Here is a 21768-nt window from a genome sequence, read left to right on the forward strand (position 1 = left end):
GCGGTGCTCGTTGTATGTTGTTTTTCAAAGGCTTCCTAGAGCTTTGGATTCAAAGAACCTCTTGAAGACACTTGACTAACTATTGAGGCACGTACCACCCATCATAATAGGAAATAGTGAATGTGTTTTGTAACCATTCACTAAGTAGACCTCTCTTAAAAAAAATGTTTTTAAAGACATTGAGAAAGAAAAGACATGGTGGTGAATGTTGCTATTCAAATCACCCACACTGGAATCAATATGCAATCTGGGCTGATATCTATTGTGTTGGCCCAACTGAAAAACACTAATTGGAGCCACAATGAGGCTCCACATAAGAGCTGTGGAGAGGAAATTTACAGTGTGGCCATTAGGGCTACAATGAATCACTACTGGTGCACAGCTACATAGCCTATCCATAGACATGTAGGAGGGTTAAAATGGTTATTCCATCAAAATACCAATTACTAGAATAGTACACAACGCAGAAAAGAACATCCAGGTTAAGGGTCAGTGGCCCAAGCCCGCGAACAGGAATATTCCAAGTTCAAACAGAAGGGGGGAGTCAGATTGCTATAATCGGCAGGAATTAAGGCTTACATTTTCAATCGTTGCGCTACTATTACTGCCTGTTGATGTTAAGTAGGCAGCTACATTAGCTGGATGATATTAACATATTCGGGTTTAATTTCATTAAATGTGCTTTATTTCATCTGGGTGCTTACGTCACCTACTAACACCCTGGTACTACCCGTAGCTCCCGTTCTCCTCAGTCCGAGAAAACACTGAGAGAAAGGTATGTGTCGCAGATGTCTCCTGTGAAGAAGTCCATAACGTCAAATAATTAAAGCCTCCCAGGGTTATTGCTCTAGGTATTGTTATAAGTGAGTGTGAGACTATTGAAACATGTAACATTCAGAGTTGTATCGTTGTTATTGATGTAGTTTTACAGAGTGCTAGTTAGCATGTCTTTCTGAATGCAGCTGGTCAGCTGAGCTGCCTACATATGCTAGCGTTGCATTATGGAAGATGTAGTTTTAGCCCTCTTAAGGTGTGAATGGGATAAATGCGATTTCACATTGTGGCTTGTTTGTATTACACTGTTTTTGTACGTGAGTTGTTGTATTTTAATACTGTCACCACTGAAAGCACCTAGCAATGTATTGGAGATGTGAGACAGGATATGTGTTTTTCCTTCTTTACCTTTACATGCTCCTCTATAGAACAACTTGTCAGAGTGCATTGGAGAGTATTCCTGTCCTGTCTCTTCATAATAGTATTGCAGGTATGGTTCTATTGTCTAAGAATTACTATTACACATTCTTTGTATTAAAGATTGTTTATTTTATTGTATACATTGTGGCTTTATGTATGAATGTAATTGTGGGAGACCGAGAACCCTGAGAGAGAAAGAACAACTTGTCAGATGATGCATTGGAGACTGATGTATTCCTGTCCTGTCTTTTCATAATATTATTGCAGGTCTACATAAAAGCCCCAAAAGACAGCCGTGGTGTCGCTCTTCATTTCTTGGTTCTTCTGTGGTACACATAAAGACCGCTAGAGACGTACAGGTACTTTTTAGAAAACGTTTAACTATCTCCTCCACCTGTTTCTAAGAACATGTAACACATCTCCTGTCTGTTCATGCAGTATTGCACATGCGCACATACACACACAGCATACAGTATATAGCAGGGGTGTCAAACTCATTCCACGGAGGGCCTAGTGTCTGCAGGTTTTTGGTTTTCCCTTTCAATAAAGCCCTAGACAACCAGGTGTGGGGAGTTCCTAACTAATTAGTGATGTTAATTCATCAATCAAGTACAAGGGAGGAGCGAAAACCCGCAGACACTCGGCCCCCCCGTGGAATGAGTTTGACACCTGTGGTATATAGCATTCTACTCCACAAAGACACCACTGCTTCCACAGACATAATTTAGATCATTTTGCTGTCCTCTTTAGCCCGCCATTTCACGTGTTTACTACAGAGTTTACGTGTGGCTAGTTCACCCTGTCACCGGTGCTAAAAGTCGAGGACCAGCGACCCCCCCACTTCCTCCTTCCACGTCAACAACTCATAAAAGCCTATTATCATTATACGACTTCACAGCGTGATTTATTTACATTGGAAAGTGGTGGTACCTGAATGACGTGAGAACGAAGAGAGGTCAGGGTAAAGGAGATGGGCACCAGGAGAATAATTCCCAGTATATTAAACTTTACTGAGCTCAACAAGGGACACGCTGAGGTAATTGAAAACAATATTAACAATCCATAAAGCTAGGCGGGACAGGAGCTGCTGCCTTTGGACTGAGTAGGGGAGAATGTGGTGTGTGAGTGAGTGAGCGTGTGCAGTAGTCCAATTAGACTCCTGGATATTGGATTATCTTGTTCACACTGGTGTGAGTAACAAAACAATGAAAGTAAAAGAGAGAAGAGGAGAGAGGGAAAAACAAATGTCCCAGGGGTAGAGGGCAACTACTCTCCCTCTATCCGAGCCAAGCAGTCGGTCTTGGCACGGAGGTTACAATTATGAAAATGGACAGCGGGGTTGTATCTTTTAATCTATCTGTATCATTCCACAGTCCCCCTCGCCCCATTTAAAAGCCACTGTTTCAAGAGAAACTATACATTTAAACCCGTTCACCGTAAAATAGTGGCTCGCTGATTGTTGTTGGGACACCAATCGCTTTGCCCGTTTGACTAGAGTGTGAGGGATGAGGCGGCTATTTTTAGAGCTATTTCTTCGGGATGATTTGTCGTCCATCCATCCGTATTCTTTCTCTCTCTCTCTCTTTCTTATAGAACTCTCATGTGGCAGTGGTGAAGCAACCCCACTTTCTATAGAGACAATGCTACATGCTATTGCTGTTGTAACAGCTATATGAGAATGCAACAGAAAAATCGATGTTCTTATTGGACAATGTCAGCACGGATAATGTTTATCTCCATCTAACCCATTAGCCAATAGCAATCTCTCACACAGCCTGTGTGTGTGTGTGTGTGTGTGTGTCCTAGCTCGATTGCTGACATTTCTACGCCGCTCTCTGTTTTTCCTCTCCCTCTCATACGTACATATGCAGAGCAAGAAAGGATGCATTATTAGCTAGCCCAGATAGACAAGCGTCATGGTGAATGTCAGCTGTTGTCAGCACTTTAATGCCTTGACTTTTCCACTGTGAGGGAGAGCGAGAAAGTGTTTGAATTCCCGAAGAGTTTCACTGATCTGAATGACACGTACCGTGAGTCTAATTCCACATCCTTAATCTTAAAAAACAACAACTTACAACTGCTATTTGGAACAGTACAACCTGTTGTCCTTACAACCCAGATGAAGAAACTATTGGCATTGACATATTTCTCCACCTTGTTCTGTACACCTTTTGTACTCATCGCCATGGTACATTTCAGTTGCATAAAGAACAACAACACAAGCTTGAGCAGTAAATATCTCTTGATGAAGTATACAGGGTTACAATGTACCTCTTGCTCTAATCTATCGACAGTGATTGTGTCTCGAGGAGCAATGGCGGAGGCGGTGCCAAAGCAAAATATCACACGTCGACGCCTGTCCTTTAAAAGGAACACTTGGCTCTCATTATCTCCAGACGTGGACACAGTGTGACGCCAACGTGAAAGGCCAGCGTGTGTGTGTGTGTGTGTGTGTGTGTGCCGCCTGACCAGCTGCTAGTGTGAAAATAACGACACAATTAGCAAGGTTCATGCTCATTAGTAGGATGGCCACTGCCCCCTTGTGTCTGAGAATTGTGTACCTACGGTATGTGTGTTTATCTGAGTGGGGTGTTTGTTTATGTGTAGGTGATCTGAGTTACCCTTGCAACTTTGACAGCGAGGGTCTTTACGGACATGACAATTGGGACGATACGAGCAATAATGTCCACTTCTATGTGTCAATGAGAATAGACAACTCATGCAACTTGGGAGTGAGCTGCGCCGTTATTACTGTACAGTCATGGCAAGGTCTTCCAGCTGGCAATCATCAGAATCTCCTCTCATTTAAACCTCATATGACCTCTATTATCTTCGGTAAACAGACGCCTCGATGCCTCGTAAACTTCTCAGTGTTCTACGTGACAACAGTCGGTTTGACTACATCCCAAATGGCACCCTATTCCCAATAGTTTTGACCGGATCACTATGGGCTATAGTACACCACAAAGGGAATAGGGTGCACTTTGGGACCCTGTTTACAAGAATTGTATTTTCTATAGCTCGTGCTTCACTTATATGTTTACGAGGTGGAGTAGAAATGCCCACTTTGCCACCAGACGTTGCTGATAAAGATTCTCAGGACCAGCACCAAGGACGAATGTATCCCAAATGGCACCCTATTCCCTATATAGTGTACTATTTTTGACCAGGGTCCCATAGGGGACACACACCATGTCCAGCAGGCAAAGTCAAAACAGCAATCAGCGTGAACCCCTTCGGTGCGATTGCTTAATTTATCTAATTACTTCATTAACGGAACACAGATAACTTCTGGCCCACGGGTCTCCAATTAATATGACAACTCGGAGCCAAATGTTTTTATAGGTGCTGCTTTCCTTACCACCCAATAATAAACTATAAATTACGAGTCCAATTAATTTGGAATTGGTGTAATTAAGGCGATGGAAAGTGGCGAGGAGCGGCCGACCTATTGCTCCTCAGGGGAGGGTGAGCTGCCTGGACATGTCCACAGTAAATAACCATAGCAAAGAAAATAAAAAAATCCAACGACCTTCAAAATACCCTTTCGCCTCTCACATACGCATAGATGGAAGTCATTTAGAAGCTAGAAGCAAGGCACTTTTAGTTGCTCTTGATTCAATTTCCAAAATGCACTGGATTGACTTATCACAGCTGTGGGTTGACCTACTAGCCTACGAAATTAGTCAAGTAGACTGTGGGCAGGTTGTGGGCGAGATCTGGGTGTATTCAAGGGATCTGGGTGTATTCAAATGTGCCTTAATGTCTGCTAGTGTCATTAGTACTCTATCATGGTCAGCTTAGCTTGTCTTAGGTTCACCCTTTAGATTATGGTCTTTGATCAGCTTCCCCTCCCCCAATCCTAACCTTAACCATTGCTGGCGAAAATGCAAAACTGAGCCAAGATCAACCTCTAGGGGCAAGTCACTCTACTCCCTTAGGTTCACATTAGGGAAATTAAAAGTATTACAATCTAAAGGTTAAATGCTAGGCCTGATGGTGTTTTTAGGGGTCACCGGTTCTTATTCACTGTTTGACCTTTGACCCTGAATGGGCTCTAACCCTAGCAGTCCAAGTGATGGTACAGAACACAAGGGACACTTTTGGGGTTAATCTCAAAAGTTTGAGATTCGCTTCTGTATAAAATAGAACTGTGGAATTCCCATGTAGCTAGCATGATGTGTTGATGAAAATACAGGAAGAGATATACAGGACATACAGTAGCGATCCAGTCTTAAGTTTCTCATGAATAAACATCAGGCAACTCTCCACGAGCCCTGTCAATGACAGGGTTATAACCGTGTGATACAGAGGAGGCTGGTGGGAGGAGCTATAGAAGGACAGGTTCATTGTAATGGTTGGAATGGAATTAATGGAACGGAGTCAAACTTGGTTTCCATATGTTTGATGTGTTTGATACCGTTCCATTTATACCATTCCAGCCATTGCAATGAGCCCATCCTCCTAAAGCTCCTCCCACCAGCCACCGCTGGTATGATGCCAATAGCTTGGGGACTGTTCGTAGGAGCTTCATGAAATGGGTTTCCATGGCCAAGCAGCCACACACAAGCCTAAGATCACCATGCGCAATGCCAGGCGTCGGCTGGAGTGGTGTAAAGCTTCACCATCTGGCAGTCCAACGGACAAATCTGGGTTTGGGGAACGGCAGGAGAACGCTACCTGCCCCAATGTAGAGAGCCCTGACCTCAACCCCATTGAACACCTTTGGGATGAATTGGAACGCGGACTACAAGCCAGACCTAATCGCCCAACATCAGTGCCCGACCTCACTGATGCTCGTGGTTTAATGGAAGCAAGTTCCCGCATCAATGTTCCAACATGTAGTGGAAAGCCTTCCCAGAAGAGTGGAGGCTGTTATAGCAGAAAAGGGGAGACCAACTCCATATTAATGGCCATGATTTTGGAATGAGATTTTCGGCGAGCAGGTGTCCACATACTTTTGGTCATGTAGTGTATACAGAGTATGCCAAACAGTACCACACATGCATCACATTGTACTACATCAAACAGCTTTCAGTTCAGGTGTACAAAATGCAACATTTTCAACATATTCCAAATCTGTACTAAACTTGTGTATCAACGAGAAAGAGAAAGCACGTTGCTTGACCGTGGTGCTTTTGCTCACACGTGGTGGTTCTCCTTGCTCCGCGAAATCAAAGTTGTATGATTTGCCTGTTGGTTATACATAATTAACCTGCATCCATCTAGGAGTTGTTTCTTTTACCTCTTAGAAGAAATAAGACACGACAACAGCATTAATGCTGAACCGGTGTGTAATCATTTTACAGTTGCTCTCAGAGGGATGGTGGTTTATGAAGACACAATCCTGGAGCTCCATTAGAGTCCCCTCCACTGAGACATCAAAACGTCCCCACAATTCACAAGGTATGTCAGTTCTGCTCAACGTGTTCTCGTAATGCATGAAAGTACTGACAATGTCAGCTCCACCAACAGCATCCTCAAAATGCATCTCAGGTCACTGTCAGTAATTTCCGGTCACAACTTGTAGACTTGTTCACGTGCTGCTGTGCGTTTTGTTTGCGAACCTTACTTTGCTACCTGCCAACTTAACGTTTTTTACATTTTAATTACCGGTTTATATTTTTGCGGTTTTCCCTCGCTCAACTTTTATTCATTCAACTTTTTCACTCCGGACGCTTTCTCTGGACGTGGTTCGTCAGGACCTCCACCAGCCGAAGCTAAGTAGTAACATTAACCACCTAACTGAGGAACTCAATTTAACCTTGCGCAATACCCTAGATGCAGTTGCACCCCTAAACACAAAAAAACATTTGTCATAAGGAACTAGCTCCCTGGTATACAGAAAATACCCGAGCTCTGAAGCAAGCTTCCAGAAAATTGGAAGTCTTCCAACTAGCTTGGAAAGACAGTACCGTGCAGTATCGAAGAGCCCTCACTGCTGCTCGGTCATCCTCTTTTTCCAACTTAATTGAGGAAAATAAGATCAATCCAAAATGGATTTTTGATACTGTCGCAAAGCTAACTAAAAAGCAGCATTCCCAAAGAGAGGATAGCTTTTACTTCAGCAGTGATAAATTCATGAACTTCTTTGGCACAACTCTGCCAGGACCTAGGATCAAGGGAGACACTCAATTTGTTTTTGTACTATATCTCTTGACACATTGATGAAAATAATCATGGCCTCTAAACCTTCAAGCTGCATACTGGACCTTATTCCAACTAAACTACTGAAAGAGCTGCTTCCTGTGCTTGGCCCTCCTATGTTGAACATAATAAACAGCTCTCTATCCACCGGATATGTACCAAACTCACTAAAAGTGGCATTAATAAAGCCTCTCTTGGAAAAGCCAAACCTTGACCCAGAAAATATAAAAAACTATCGGCCTATATCGAATCTCCCATTCCTCTAAAAAATGTTATAAAAAGCTGTTGCGCAGAAACTCACTGCCTTCCTGAAGACGAACATTGTAAACAAAACGCATCAGTCTGGTTTTAGACCCCATCATAGCACTGAGACTGCACTTGTGAAGGTGTTAAATTACCTTTTAATGGCGTCAGACCGAGGCTTTGCATCTGTCCTCGTTCTCCTAGACCTTAGTGCTGCTTTTGAAACCATCGATCACCACATTCTTTCGGAGAGATTGGAAACCCAAATTGGTCTACACGGACAAGTTCTGGCCTGGTTTAGATCTTATCTGTCGGAAAGATATCAGGTTTTTCTCTGGATGGTTTGTCCTCTGACAAATCAACTGTACATTTCGGTGTTCCTCAAGGCTCTGTTTTAGGACCACTATTGTTTTCACTATATATTTTACCTCTTGGTGATGTCATTCGGAAACATAATGTTAACTTTCACTGCATTGCGGATGACACACAGCTGTACAGTTCGATGAAACATGGTGAAGCCCCACAATTTCCCTCCCTGGAAGCCTGTGTATCAGACATAAGGAAGTGGATGGCTGCAAATGTTCTACTTTTAAACTCGGACAAAACATAGATGCTTATTCTAGGTCCCAAGAAACAAAGAGATCTTCTGTTGAATCTGACAATTAATATTGATGGTTGTACAGTCGTCTCAAATAAAACTGTGAAGAACCTCGGCGTTACTCTGGACCCTGATCTCTCTTTTGACGAACATATCAAGACTGTTTCAATTAACTTCAGTTAGTGCTAAACACGGCTGCTAGAATATTGACTAGAACCCAAACATTTTATCATATTACTCCAGTGCTAGCCTCTCTACACTGGCTTCCTGTTAAGGCAAGGGCTGATTAAGGTTTTACTGCTAACATACAAAGCATTACATGGGCTTGCTCCTACCTATATTTCCGATTTGGTCCTGCCGTACATACCTACACGTACGCTACGGTCACAAGACGCAGGCCTCCTAATTGTCCCTAGAATTTCTAAGCAAAAAGCTGGAGGCAGGGCTTTCTCCTATAGAGTTCAATTTTTATGAAATGGTCTGCCTACCCATGCGAAAGACGCAGACTCGGTCTCAACCTTTAAGTCTTTATTGAAGACGTATCTCTTCAGTAGGTCCTATGATTGAGTGTAGTCTGGCCCAGGAATGTGAAGGTAAACGGAAAGGCACTGGAGCAACGAACCGCCCTTGCTGTCTCTGCTTGGCCAGTTCCCCTCTCTCCACTGGGATGCTCTGCCTTTAACCCTATTACAGGGGCTGAGTCACTGGCTTACTGGTGCTCTTCCATGCCTTTCCCTACGAGGGGTGTGTCACTTGAGTGGGTTGAGTCACAGACGTGATCTTCCTGTCCGGGGTGCCCCCCCCCCCACCCCCCCCTTGTCTCAGGATGGTAAGTTGGTGGTTGAAGATATCCCTCTAGTGGTGTGGGAGCTGTGCTTTGGCAAAGTGGGTGGGGTTATATCCTTCCTGTTTGGCCCTGTCCGGGGGTTTCGTCAGATGGGGCCACAGTGTCTCCCGACCCCTCCTGTCTCAGCCTCCAGTATTTATGCTGCAGTAGTTTATGTGTCGGGGGGCTAGGGTCAGTCTGTCATATCTGGACTATTTCTCCTGTCTTATCCGGTGTCCTGTGTGAATTTAAGTATGCTCTCTCTAATTCTCTTTCTCTCTCTTTCTTTCTTTCTCTCTCTCGGAGGACCTGAGCCCTAGGACCTTGCCTGAGGACTACCTGGCCTGATGACTCCTTGCTGTCCCCAGTCCACCTGGCCGTGCTGCTGCTCTAGTTTCAACTGTTCTGCCTGCGGCTATGGAACCCTGACCTGTTCACCGGATGTGCTACCTGTCCCAGACCTGCTGTTTTCAACTCTCTAGAGACAGCAGGAGCGGTAGAGATACTCTGAATGATCGGCTATGAAAAGCCAACTGACATTTACTCCTGAGGTGCTGACCTGTTGCACCCTTGAAAACCACTGTGATTATTATTATTTGACCCTGCTGGTCATCTATGAACATTTGAACATCTTGGCCATGTTCTATTATAATCTCCACCCAGCACAGCCAGAAGAGGACTGGCCACCCCTCGTAGCCTGGTTCCTCTCTAGGTTTCTTCCTAGGTTCTGGCCTTTCTAGGGAGTTTTTCCTAGCCACCGTGCTTCTACACCTGCATTGCTTGGGGTTTTAGGCTGGGTTTCTGTACAGCGCTTTGTGACATCAGCTGATGTAAGAAGGGCTTTATAAATACATGTGATTGATAGTACCCACAATGTTTTTTGAACTGCCTGGAAAATACCACTGACCATGAACTCCCAGATCCCTACATTTTTTTTGGGTTTTTCAAAGCGACTTTGAGATTCTTGTTTGTAATGAAAAGCGCTATATACAAATGCTACACTATGAAAACGCTACACAGCGTCCTGATAATACACATAAGTCAGGACGACACACAACATCCTCATAACGACTGTCTCTTCGATGACCTAGCCTCCGCATTACACCCACACTTTGGATTTTCATAAACTTATCATGGTTGCTTTCTCTCAACCCGATGCCAGGCTTTCTTATGCTTTTGTTGTCGTGGAGAAGGAGACTGAGGAGAAGAGAAGCCGGTGGGGCAGAACTGATGCAAATAAATGTGCCGTCTGCTACTAGCAGCTGCTGATAAAAGTGGGAGCGGAGAGAGAGTGGGGGAAATGCAGGGGCCCGGCAAGGCAAAACAAATGGAGTGATTAGGGCACCGGTTGGAAACGGCGTGCAGGCAGGACACAGATAGCACCGTCTGCCATTACCCAAACACTACAGGGGGGAGCGCAGTGTCTTACAAACACACGGGCACAAACGTACGTTGGCAAAAAGCAGTCACGCACACGTGCGCGCATACACTCACACACACTCTCACACATTGCAGGCTGCACTACTGCATCCCAAGTGACATCACTGTACCTTCCCCAATCAGGCCAGCTTCTACTGTATCTATGGAAGAGGGATATGGATGACAGCTCACAATAAGGTGTCCCATAATGAGATGGGTAGCCAGTGGCCAGTGAGACATGTTGTCTGAAGGTTAAATGCAGCCCAACATCGGGTTAGTAGATACATTTTTATCATAATCTATACCCCTTTTGAATGCTCCCTTTTCGGTCCTGGTTACATTACTAATAGCACACACTTACAGCACACACACACAAATGCACGCACGCACGCACCCACATGCACACACACGCAGGCATGCACACACGTACACACACACAACATTCACCACCTAACCCGATATTAGGCCGTATTTAACCTTTATTTAACACGCCAAGGAGAGTGATGGAGTGCTGCATCAGATGACCTGGCCTCCACAATCACCCAATCTCAACCCAATTGAGATGGTTTGGGATGAGTTGGACCACAGAGTGAAGGAAAAACAGGAAAAAGTGCTCAGCATATGTGGGAACTCCTTCAAGACTGTTTGAAAAGCATTCCTCATGAAGCTGGTTGAGAGAATGCCAAGAGTAATCCCAGAAATGTACCATACACACAACAAGCTTATTTCTCTCATGGGTGGCTACTTTGAATCATCAAAAATATATTTTGATTTGTTTTTACACTTTTTGGGTTACTACATGATTCCATATGTGTTATTTCATAGTTTTGATGTATTCACGATAATTCTACAATGTAGAAAATTGTAAAAAATTAAGAAAAACCCTTGAATGAGTAGGTGTGTCCAAGCTTTTGACTGGTACTGTAGATGCAGGCACACATGTAAGCAGAAAAGCCCACTGACACAAGGTAATGTCTGTCATGATGTCCGGTATTGATGAGAAATTACACTCTATTTATTCAGTCCAAGAATAAAGGCCCTAATCTTAATTAAACCAAAAACACCACTCTTCTACCAGTGGAAATGTGGACTCACACAGTCAACAAAGCTACCTAGTGTGAAGAGTATTGATTCTTAACATGGCCTTGCTATGAGAATGCTGTTGTCACAAAATTACTATCACTACTATTACTCAGCCATTAATACAACGGTCAGAAACAGACTCCATGAGGGTGGTATGAGGGCCCGACGTCCACAGGTGGGGGTTGTGCTTACAGCCCAACACCGTGCAGGACGTTTGGCATTTGCCAGAGAACACCAAGATTGGCAAATTCGCCACTGGCGCCCTGTGCTCTTCACAGATGAAAGCAGGTTCACACTGAGCACATGTGACAGACGTGACAGAGTCTGGAGACGCAGTGGAGAACGTTCTGCTGCCTGCAACATCCTCCAGCATGACCGGTTTGGCGGTGGGTCAGTCATGGTGTGGGGTGGCATTTCTTTGTGGGGCCGCACAGCCCTCCATGTGCTTGCCAGAGGGAGCCTGACTGCCATTAGGTACCGAGATGAGATCCTCAGACCCCTTGTGAGGCCATATGCTGATACATGCACATTTGTGGCCTGCTGGAGGTCATTTTGCAGGGCTCTGGCAGTGCTCCTCCTTGCACAAAGCCGGAGGTAGCGGTCCTGCTGCTAGGTTGTTGCCCTCCTACGGCCTCCTCCACGTCTCCTGATGTACTGGCCTGTCTCCTGGTAGCGCCTCCATGCTCTGGACACTACGCTGACAGACACAGCAAACCTTCTTGCCACAGCTCGCATTGATGTGCCATCCTGGATGAGCTGCACTACCTGAGCAACTTGTGTGGGTTGTAGACTCCGTCTCATGCTACCACTAGAGTGAAAGCACCGCCAGCATTCAAAAGTGACCAAAACATCAGCCAGGAAGCATAGGAACTGAGAAGTGGTCTGTGGTCACCACCTGCAGAACCACTCCTTTATTGGGGGTGTCTTGCTAATTACCTATAATTTCCACCTTTTGTCTATTCCATTTGCACAACAGCATGTGAAATTTATTGTCAATCAGTGTTGCTTCCTAAGTGGACAGTTTGATTTCACAGAAGTGTGATTGACTTGGAGTTACATTGTGTTGTTTAAGTGTTCCCTTTATTTTTTGGAGCAGTGTATATATCCGGGTATTCAAGGTTGACTCCGCAATCAATATTCTACCTTGTACTTCTGCACGTAACACAACTCATCTAACTGCAAACAGAATAGACGACTTAACTCACATTCTTTCAGAGATGACTATGTGCAGTAGCTGGTATTTAGCTACTATAAAAGGCTTCATGAAGACTGTGTGAATGCCTACATAATGGGGGCTACAGTAAAGTGTTACCTGTGACGGCAAAATATTGGCAGGAGCAGTTTAGCCACAAAACAGGTTTGTGGCTAATTGGCTGCGAACAACTATGTGGATGGATGAGTTTAGGATTCCTTTCCATGGTAACACAGTTCTTTCTATATCTTCCCTCCTGCTCACCAGATACACAACTTTATTCGACAGTGCAGGTCTTTATCACCAGAGAAGACACCGAGGCTGACAGACAAATGAGGAGGGTGTATGTACGTGTGTGAATGTGTATATGCGCATACGTGTGAGTGTGCATGCATTTGTGTGTGCCATTGTGCATATCTGTGTGTGTGTGTGTGTGTGTGTGATGGCATACACAATTCGGAATTGGGATATGTGTGGGGGCGGTTCCCTTTCCCAAACTGCCAAATCATCTTCGGTGGAGGGCTGAGTCACAACCCTTCCACTCCTCCCCCACCTCCTGCCCCTCACCCCTCCTAAGAGAGAGAGTGAGCGGAAGAAACAATGGGAAGATTAAATTCCAATGGTGTCCATGGAGACCGCAGGACATTCCACATGTCGCAGTGATAAGGGGGAGATTAATTGTATATAAAAGTGTGTCAAAACGGAGTTAACCCTAAAACCATTGAGCTGAGGTACCGCAAATCCCCCTCTGAATCCTTATCTGCCGAATGTCAAGCAAAAGAAGAGCGTGAGAGAGAGGGTTACGACTACATCTATGCCAGTCGAAGCATAATCGAACTGTTCGAAACAAGAGCTTGGATATAAAAAGCCACAGGCTTTCAGATATGTACCAAGTCTCAAGGGGTGTTAGAAGAGCGAAAGAGAGAGAGAGAGCGAGAGACCTTGACAAAGTACAGACACAGTGAACACAGCCTTGCCATTGAGAAGGGTAGACACAGGAAAACATGGCTCCCGGTAGAGGAAAGGCTGTGCATCACAGCAGTGATGTACACAAAATGTAAAGAATATAAAACATTTAGAGTGTAATTTCCCCAAATTTGAAACCCTTATTCAAGGTGATCTGAAACGTTAACTCCACCGCCTGTGCCCTCAAGACCGCCACTTGCGAAATGAGGAAAAGCGCCAACATCACGGTTGTTTGTCTCTCTTGAGCCACCGCAGCAACAACATAGCAAGAAACACTTCCTCAAAATAGTCCAAATTAAATCAAGAAATGTGTTACTAATTTTGACGTTTTCGCCAAGGAAGTCTTAATAGCGCAATTTTACATCCAGCTAAGATATTTGGTGCAGTAAGTCTCAAGTGAACATTTTTGCATGGAAACGAGTCATCTCTCGTTGAACGACGAAGGGGCGTAGACTTCGGCTACCGAAATTTGAATTGCCCAAGCGAAAAACGTGTGCACGAACAGCAAAAAAAGAATGTACTGCCGAAGATCAAAACGAACAAAAACGTCACTAAATTTCCCCATAATATATGGCGAACTGTTTCAACTGGGAAGCAGGCGGTAAGCCTAAAGGATCGCTTGAAGCAGGGTTGTCGTTCGCTCTCTCCCTATCCCCTCCCTCTCTCTCTCTCTCTGTAAAACCAATCAATCAATCAAGTTTATTTTATATAGCCCTTCGTACATCAGCTAATATCTCGAAGTGCTGTACAGAGACCCAGCCTAAAACCCCAAACAGCTAGAATGTAGGTGAAGAAGCACGGTGGCTGGTAAAAACTCCCTAGAAAGGCCAAAACCTAGGAAGAAACCTAGAGAGGAAGCAAGCTATGAGGGGTGGCCAGTCCTCTTCTGGCTGTGCCGGGTGGAGATTATAACAGAACTATGCCAAGATGTTCAAAAATGTTCATAAGTGACAAGCATGGTCAAATAATAATCATGGATAATTTTCAGTTGGCTTTTCATAGCCGATCATTAAGAGTTGAAAAACAACAGGTTGAAAAACCTGTGATTAGAGGAAACGTATGCCCTGTCTCTCCCTCATCCTCGACTCTCTATGTTTCCAATGATCAGAGACCAAGCAGACTTTTATTCTGAAGAATATGCTACCTTGTGTGCTGTGTGTGCGAGCCTACCTACATGTGTGTGCGTGTGTGTCTCCATATGTGTGTGTGTGTGATTGCGTGCATACCTACATGTGTGTGTATCTGTGTATCAGCATATGTGGGTCTTTCTACAAATAAAGGGGCCAACGCGTGACATCACGGTCAACATTTCTAAATGGTTTGATATGCATTCAAATATGATTTTCTTTCAGCTTCACGTGTGTAGTTCAAGGATTAAAAGTCTAGATAGCCACAATGAGAGTATGACTCCACCTGGAAACTGCAAAACATCTACACGTCATTCAAAACCTTCACATGAAACATGGACACTGCATGTTTCTTTGTCATGCTTAGTAGCCAGGTCTGGTTGTGATTTAGTCAACTTCTCTATCATTCACAGCCATGCTAAACCGTCCTGCAGAATGGAAAATATAAAATAGATATGTTCTGCATGTTTTATAGTTGATGTGATCATATAATACAATGGGTTCTGTCAAGAAAATCATTGACAACAATAATGATCAATAATGAAATACACTCTCCAAGCTGTGTGTGTGTGTGTCTGTCTGTCTATGTTTGTTTGTGTGTGTGTGTGTCTGTCTGTCTGTCTGTCTGTCTGTCTATGTTTGTGTGTGTGTGTGTCTGTCTGTCTATGTGTGTGTGTGTGTGTGTGTGTGTGTGTGTGTGTGTGTGTGTGTGTGTGTGTGTGTGAGAGAGAGTCTGTGTCTGAAAACTAGCCGTCAAATGCTTGCTTCGTCTTTCCTTTTTTCCTTCACTCCTTGCCGCTCTTTGAAAGTGCATTGGAGCCCGAGGGGAAGAGCCATCTCACCTCTCCCCCAACGTGCTTTTAAAGGGAGGTGAGGAATGGAGGAAACAAGGGGAGAATCTCAATTGCATTTCCGTTATTCCTCACATCCTCTCTCCTCACCTCCTTCTGAAAACCCAATACATTTGAAAGTGAGAGGGGTGGGACCCCTCCTGGGGCGGGACCTCTCCCCTCGTGATAGTTTTTCATGGTTGAGGGTTGAGGAGAGTTTGACTACTTCTCTGCTAGTCTTTGGGAGAAAAAACATTTGTGGATTGAAGTATTTCACAGCTATTAACATTTTTAGACAGCACCAGATTCAGTGACTGAATGAGTGAGTGAGTGAGTGACTGAGTGAGTGACTGAGTGAGTGACTGAGTGAGAGAGAGAGAGAGAGAGAGAGAGTGACTGACTGACAAACCATCAGTGGTGTAAAGTACTTAAGTAAAAATACTTTAAAGTAGTACTTTAAAGTAGTTTTGGGGGGGTATCTGTACTTTACTTTACTATTTATAATTTTGACAACTTTCCTAAAGAAAATGATGTACTTTTTACTTCACACATTTTCCCTGAAACCCAAAAGTACTTTACATTTTGAATGGACAGGAGAATGGTCCAATTCACGCTTATCAAGAGAATGTCCCTGGTCAACCATATTGCCTCTGATCTGGCAGACTTATAGCACACATGATTGTTTGTAAATGATGTCTGCACAATTGAGAGCATCCTGTCAGGCTGTATCACCGCCTGGTATGGCAACTGCAACGCCCACAACCGCAGGGCTCTCCAGAGGGTAGTGAGGTCTGCACAACGCATCACCGGGGGCAAACTACCTTCCCTCCAGGACACCTACACCACCCGATGTCACAGGAAGGCCAAAAAGATCATCAAGGACATCAGCCACCCGAGCCACGACCTGTTCACCCCGCTATCATCCAGAAGGCGAGGTCAGTACAGGTGCATCAAAGCTGGGACTGAGAGACTGAAAAACAGCTTCTATCTCAAGACCATCGGACTGTTAAATAGCCATCACTAGCCGGCTACCACCCGGTTACTCAACCCTGCACCTTAGAGGCTGCTGCCCTATATACATAGACATGGAACCACTGGTCACTGGTCATTTTAATAATGGAACACTAGTCACTTTAATAATGTTTACATACTGTACTGCTTTACTCATTTCATATGTATATACTGTATTCTATTCTACCGTATTTTAGTCAATGCCACCCCGACATTGCGGTCCTAATATTTATATATTTCTTAATTCCATTATTTTACTTTAGATTTGTGTGTATTGTTGTGAATTGTTAGACACTACTGCACTGTTGGAGCTAGGAACACAAGCGTTTCGCTACACCCGCAATAAGATCTGCTAAATATATGTATGTGACCATTATCATTTGTTTTGATTTGAGTGTTGTAGTGTGCCCTTGGCTATCTGTAAATAAATAAAAAAGAAAATGGTGCTGTCAGGTTTGCTTAATATAAGGAATTTTAAATGATTTATACTTTTACTTTTACGTTTGATAATTAAGTATATATATTTTTTTTAATTACATTTACTTTTGATACTTAAGTATATTTAAAATCAAATACTTTTAGACTTTTACTCAGGTAGAATTTTACTGGTTGACTTTCAACTTTTCCTTGAGTCATTTTCTATTAAAGGTATCTTTACTTTTACTCAAGTATGATGTTTGGGTACTTTCCCCACCACTGGCTACCATAATGGCCATGGCCTGAAACAACTCCTAGCCCCCTACCCTCCAGTGTTTAGACACTTGTGGAGGTCTGAGAAGGATTGACGGGTGGTAACATGGCGACTGCTCCAACTTACCCTCGGATAGGCTTGGTGTAATTTGGACGGTATTGCTTACACCTGTCCAATCCTCTCAGATCTCCACAAGTGTCTACAGGTTAGGGGCTAGCTTGGGGTTGTTTCTGAACAGAACCCCCACAACCCTCTGCGGTGGACCTTCAACGCGACACTTGAGGCATTGGCTGGATGATTCATTCCATTGCTAAACAGATGTGCACAGGTGTAAGCTGGACACACACACTGCACCCTCAGGCTGATCCATCAGTTCTGGTAGCTGGTGACCTTGTCTACTATTCACACCCTCGCTTCATTCCAGCTAGTTAGATGTGCAACCACTGACTAACTATATCTATGGGCATATCTCTAGTCGAGCAATAGATACTGTTGTTTCGGCTATATGGCATCATTGAATAAGATTGCCAATGGTTGGCTCGGTAGATATGATATATCTGTCAGCTAACCCTTTACCGTAACAGCAGTTCCATACACAGTTCATCTTATTCAGAAATTGTGAAATCACCCCTAATCTTGGAACTTTGGCATGTATGGGCAGCTGTTAGTCGATGAATTAATAGATCATAGATTGATAGAATGGAGTTAGAAGGGTGAACTCCGACTTTGAAAAGGACAGGAAGTGTCGGCTGTGCGCTTGACCAATGACAGGTATTCCACATTTAACCCCACCGACATGTGATGATCTAATTATCAAGTCGTTTATTTGTTTTATATATAAAACCAAGGAAACTAATTTATTTGATATAGTCCATTTTCATGTTCCCGATTGCTCCATTTCAACTCGGGAAAACAAACAATTAAAATGTACACGGACCGTCATTTTACCTCAGGAACCTTGACTCCACGACGTAGGCTAATGTTGTTGTCCACGACGTAGGCTAATTATCTTGACCGCTGTAACAACAGACACACACATGTTCTGTAACATTCATTCGCACACACTTTGGCTGTTGTTCAAACGCGTGCGGTATCACACAAGCACTTTATCACTTGACTGTCATTCAGAAAAGACTTTTACCGAATCAGCAGACATCAAATGCACACCATACAACTGTGACGCATAATTATTGAAGAACGCCATTAATGACCGTATCAATTTCGGTTTTATTAATAATGTTAAAGTTACTCTTTCTGTTCGAGGCATTTCATTTTGCAATCACACACACTATTTGGGATATGTGAGCAATGGAAAACTGTTCGATTGGGAGATATGAAATGTTACGAGGTTACTGTGTACTTAGTATGTGTTATAACAACAAACGACAGTATCATAAACGTAAGGAAAGAAAGGTCCTGTTTTTTTTTTGTCACGAGAGTTTTGGCAAATCTATGAAGACTCCAAACACGAGAAAGAGTTTTAAACACGTGGTTTGATTCGTGAATTATATTGAATGTGTCTACGTATGTTCCCCCTTGATATCTTAACGTATTCACAAACAATTGTCCGCTACAAGAAATGCTCACTGGTACCCTAGTTTGCAGAAAGACCCGTGTGTGTCTGTGTCTCCTTACGTGTGGGTGAAACAGAGATAATGGCCATTCTGCTGCAGGCATTCAAGGACGTCGAATCTAAAGCAAATATGGTAATGTGTGTTGTTGGCATTGTGCGCTTAAATAAACAACACCATGTCCCTGTATCTCATCTCAACCGATACGTCACCGTGGTCATGCTACCTAGCAACAAGCGAGTGCGAGAGCCTATTTTAGCTTCAGCTGTGGCTGTACAGTCGCCTCTATGCAGGGGACACCATTTTTTAAGACCTTGAACATGCTAAAATGCTCGCCTTCACAAACAGCACAAGTGGTGGGCCTGAATAGCATTATCCGAGCTACACCGACCCTCCTACCTACCTTCTGCAATACACAGTGTGTGTGTGTGTGTGTGTGTGTGTGTGTGTGTGTGTGTGTGTGTGTGTGTGTGTGTGTGTGTGTGTGTGTGTGTGTGTGTGTGTGTGTGTGTGTGTGTGTGTGTGTGTGTGTGTGTGCTTATATGTAGACTCAATGACTATGAGGAAAAATGACTCAATGACTATGAGGAAAAATGGATGTTCTTTTTCACAGTTTGCACACACTAGTGGGAGCTGTCATCATCTGACCAGTGCGAACAGTGTGTACTATCCAGGCGAGCTAGTTTTTTTCAAATTCGTTTATTATTTCGACCATTTAAAAAAAAAACAAGCACTCATAAAACTTGAAAAAGCCAGACATGCACATGAATAAAATCATCGAGGATAACACATAATAAAGTCTGGGACTTATTTCCATTGTGGTCCTCTTGAGACAAGATGGCTAGACAAGATCGAACACAGTATGGCAGTGAAATAATAAAACAATAACAGAGAAGAAGAACATCTATCTCATCACTCCAGTTACATCATAGGGGTTATTCATATGGGCACATAAGACATCAAACATATTTTTACTTTATTTTTAAAGCTGTCCAGAGAGGACGTTATTTTTATAGGCAGAGGCAACTCATTCCATTCTGAGGCTCCAGTATACAAGAAAGTACCTTTCCCAGCATTACTCCTGAACCTGTATAAGCACACATCAACAACACTTGACCTGGTGCTGTGACTGTGTGCATCCCTAACACCAGGAAAGTAATCACTTAGATATCTGGGCGCAGGACCATAAATACTCCTGTAAACCAAACCTAGTCTAATCTGGGACACCCTAGCCTCAACAGGCAGCCAGTTTAGTTCCTGAAAGCAGCTCCTGCCTATGTGAGTACGTGGACTCACCTTCAATACTACCTTGATCAGCTTATTCTGGGCTATCTGGAGCTTCCCCTTCATGAGTTTAGATAAGTCCCCAAACCAGGAAGTACTAGTATAGTCAAAGTGGCATTGAACGAGGGCAGTAGCTAGCACGTTCATGGAGTCCTTATCAAATCAAATCAAATGTATTTATATAGCCCTTCTTAGATCAGCTGATAACACATTATCAAGCAGCTTGGACTTTCTAGCTAAGAATGCATTTGTCGCACATACTGTATACCCATTTGAAATTGAGGCAAATCACACAGTCCAGCACATCCCGGTAGCATGAAGACTGTAAACAAGACCTTGTGATCCTGAGCAGCTTTTATTCTGTTTACAGTACGGTTCAGGCTTGTGGTCTGACAAGCCAACAGAAGGGACAGGGCTCATAATGAACAGACTTGAGGTCTGGGGACATCACACGCTGTGTCTGGAAGGTGGGGATGTGGTGCGTGGGTGGGGGGGTGGTGCATATGTCAGAGAGAAAGAGACAGAGAGTGAGTGTGTGTGTGTGGGTGCGTGTGTGGGTGGGTGCGTGTGTGGGTGGGTGGGTGCATGAGGAATGGTGCGTGGTGGTTAAGCATTCCGGGCACTACAAATTAAAGGTTATTATTCTTTTTTGTTTTATTATTATTATCATGCCAGTTTAGCCATTAAGAGAGAGAAAGTGTGAGTGTGTGTGGGTGCGTGGGGGTTGGGTGTGTGGGTGCATGAGGAATGGTGCGTGGTGGTTAAGCAGTCCGGGCGCTACAAATGAAATGTTATTATTCTTTTTTTGTTTTATTATTATTATCATGCCAGTTCAGCCATTAAAACACAGCCAGAGAGATAGCCGGTACAAAACAAACCTGTGTGGTCACCTTTGACCCTGAAACAAAACTACATCGTATCTAATCTTACCCGACCCACTCACCGGAACAAAAGAAAAGAGAGAGAGAAATAAATAAAGAATACAAAAAGCCGAAAGTGCTGAGGAGAGAAATAACACTACACTCCAGGTCATGGAGGGAGGGAAGAGAGGAAAATGAAATGAAGTACGTCGTGTTTGTGCTCAGCTGAATTTATGCCTCTTCTCCTTTATTTATTTCATTTGTTATAAACCCGCACAGCGGCAGAAGCATCAGGTGCAACCCTGTGGCTCGGCTACTAACACAAGAGTTCACAGGTGTGAACAGTAGGCCTCCATTGTAGCTTGCCACAAGCCCAGCTGCACACAAGCTATCCCATGTAAAGGTGCACACAAGCTATTCAATTGGCAATTGAGCCCTAATCCCTTTGTGGATTGGTCAACACCTCAGATGCCGTGCTGTCAATCATCAACTGAGGTGGACGGTGTTTAAAGGCAAGCCATTAAAGACTCTCACATTGCAGACATATATGTGACTCGTTTCAGGAAACTAGACGTATGTTGCGCGTCACTACTTCAAAGAAAAGCCATTTAAACATAAGCTTTTTTTATTTTTATCAAAATGCCATCTGTAAATACAACTACAATTGTTAAATTGCGAGCCTAGTTTGTTTAGCCACAGAAAAAGTCCGCAACCTTCCCGCTAGCC

The 21768-nt window shown here is 43.7% G+C and overlaps 1 protein-coding gene and 1 long non-coding RNA gene across 4 annotated transcripts in view; one reads left to right on the forward strand and one right to left on the reverse strand.

Moving 5' to 3' along the window:
• The window catches only part of LOC129841328 (catenin alpha-2), a 697172-nt gene that overhangs the window by 93629 nt on the left and 581775 nt on the right, over positions 1-21768 (reverse strand). The window lies entirely within an intron of this gene.
• On the forward strand, positions 737-17088 carry LOC129841330 (uncharacterized). The gene is made up of 3 exons (XR_008757304.1): positions 737-1264; positions 1462-1553; positions 6504-17088. It is a non-coding gene; the product is annotated as an uncharacterized LOC129841330 (long non-coding RNA).

Source organism: Salvelinus fontinalis, chromosome 42 (genome assembly GCF_029448725.1).
Source record: "Salvelinus fontinalis isolate EN_2023a chromosome 42, ASM2944872v1, whole genome shotgun sequence".
NCBI classification, from domain to species: Eukaryota; Metazoa; Chordata; class Actinopteri; order Salmoniformes; family Salmonidae; genus Salvelinus; species Salvelinus fontinalis.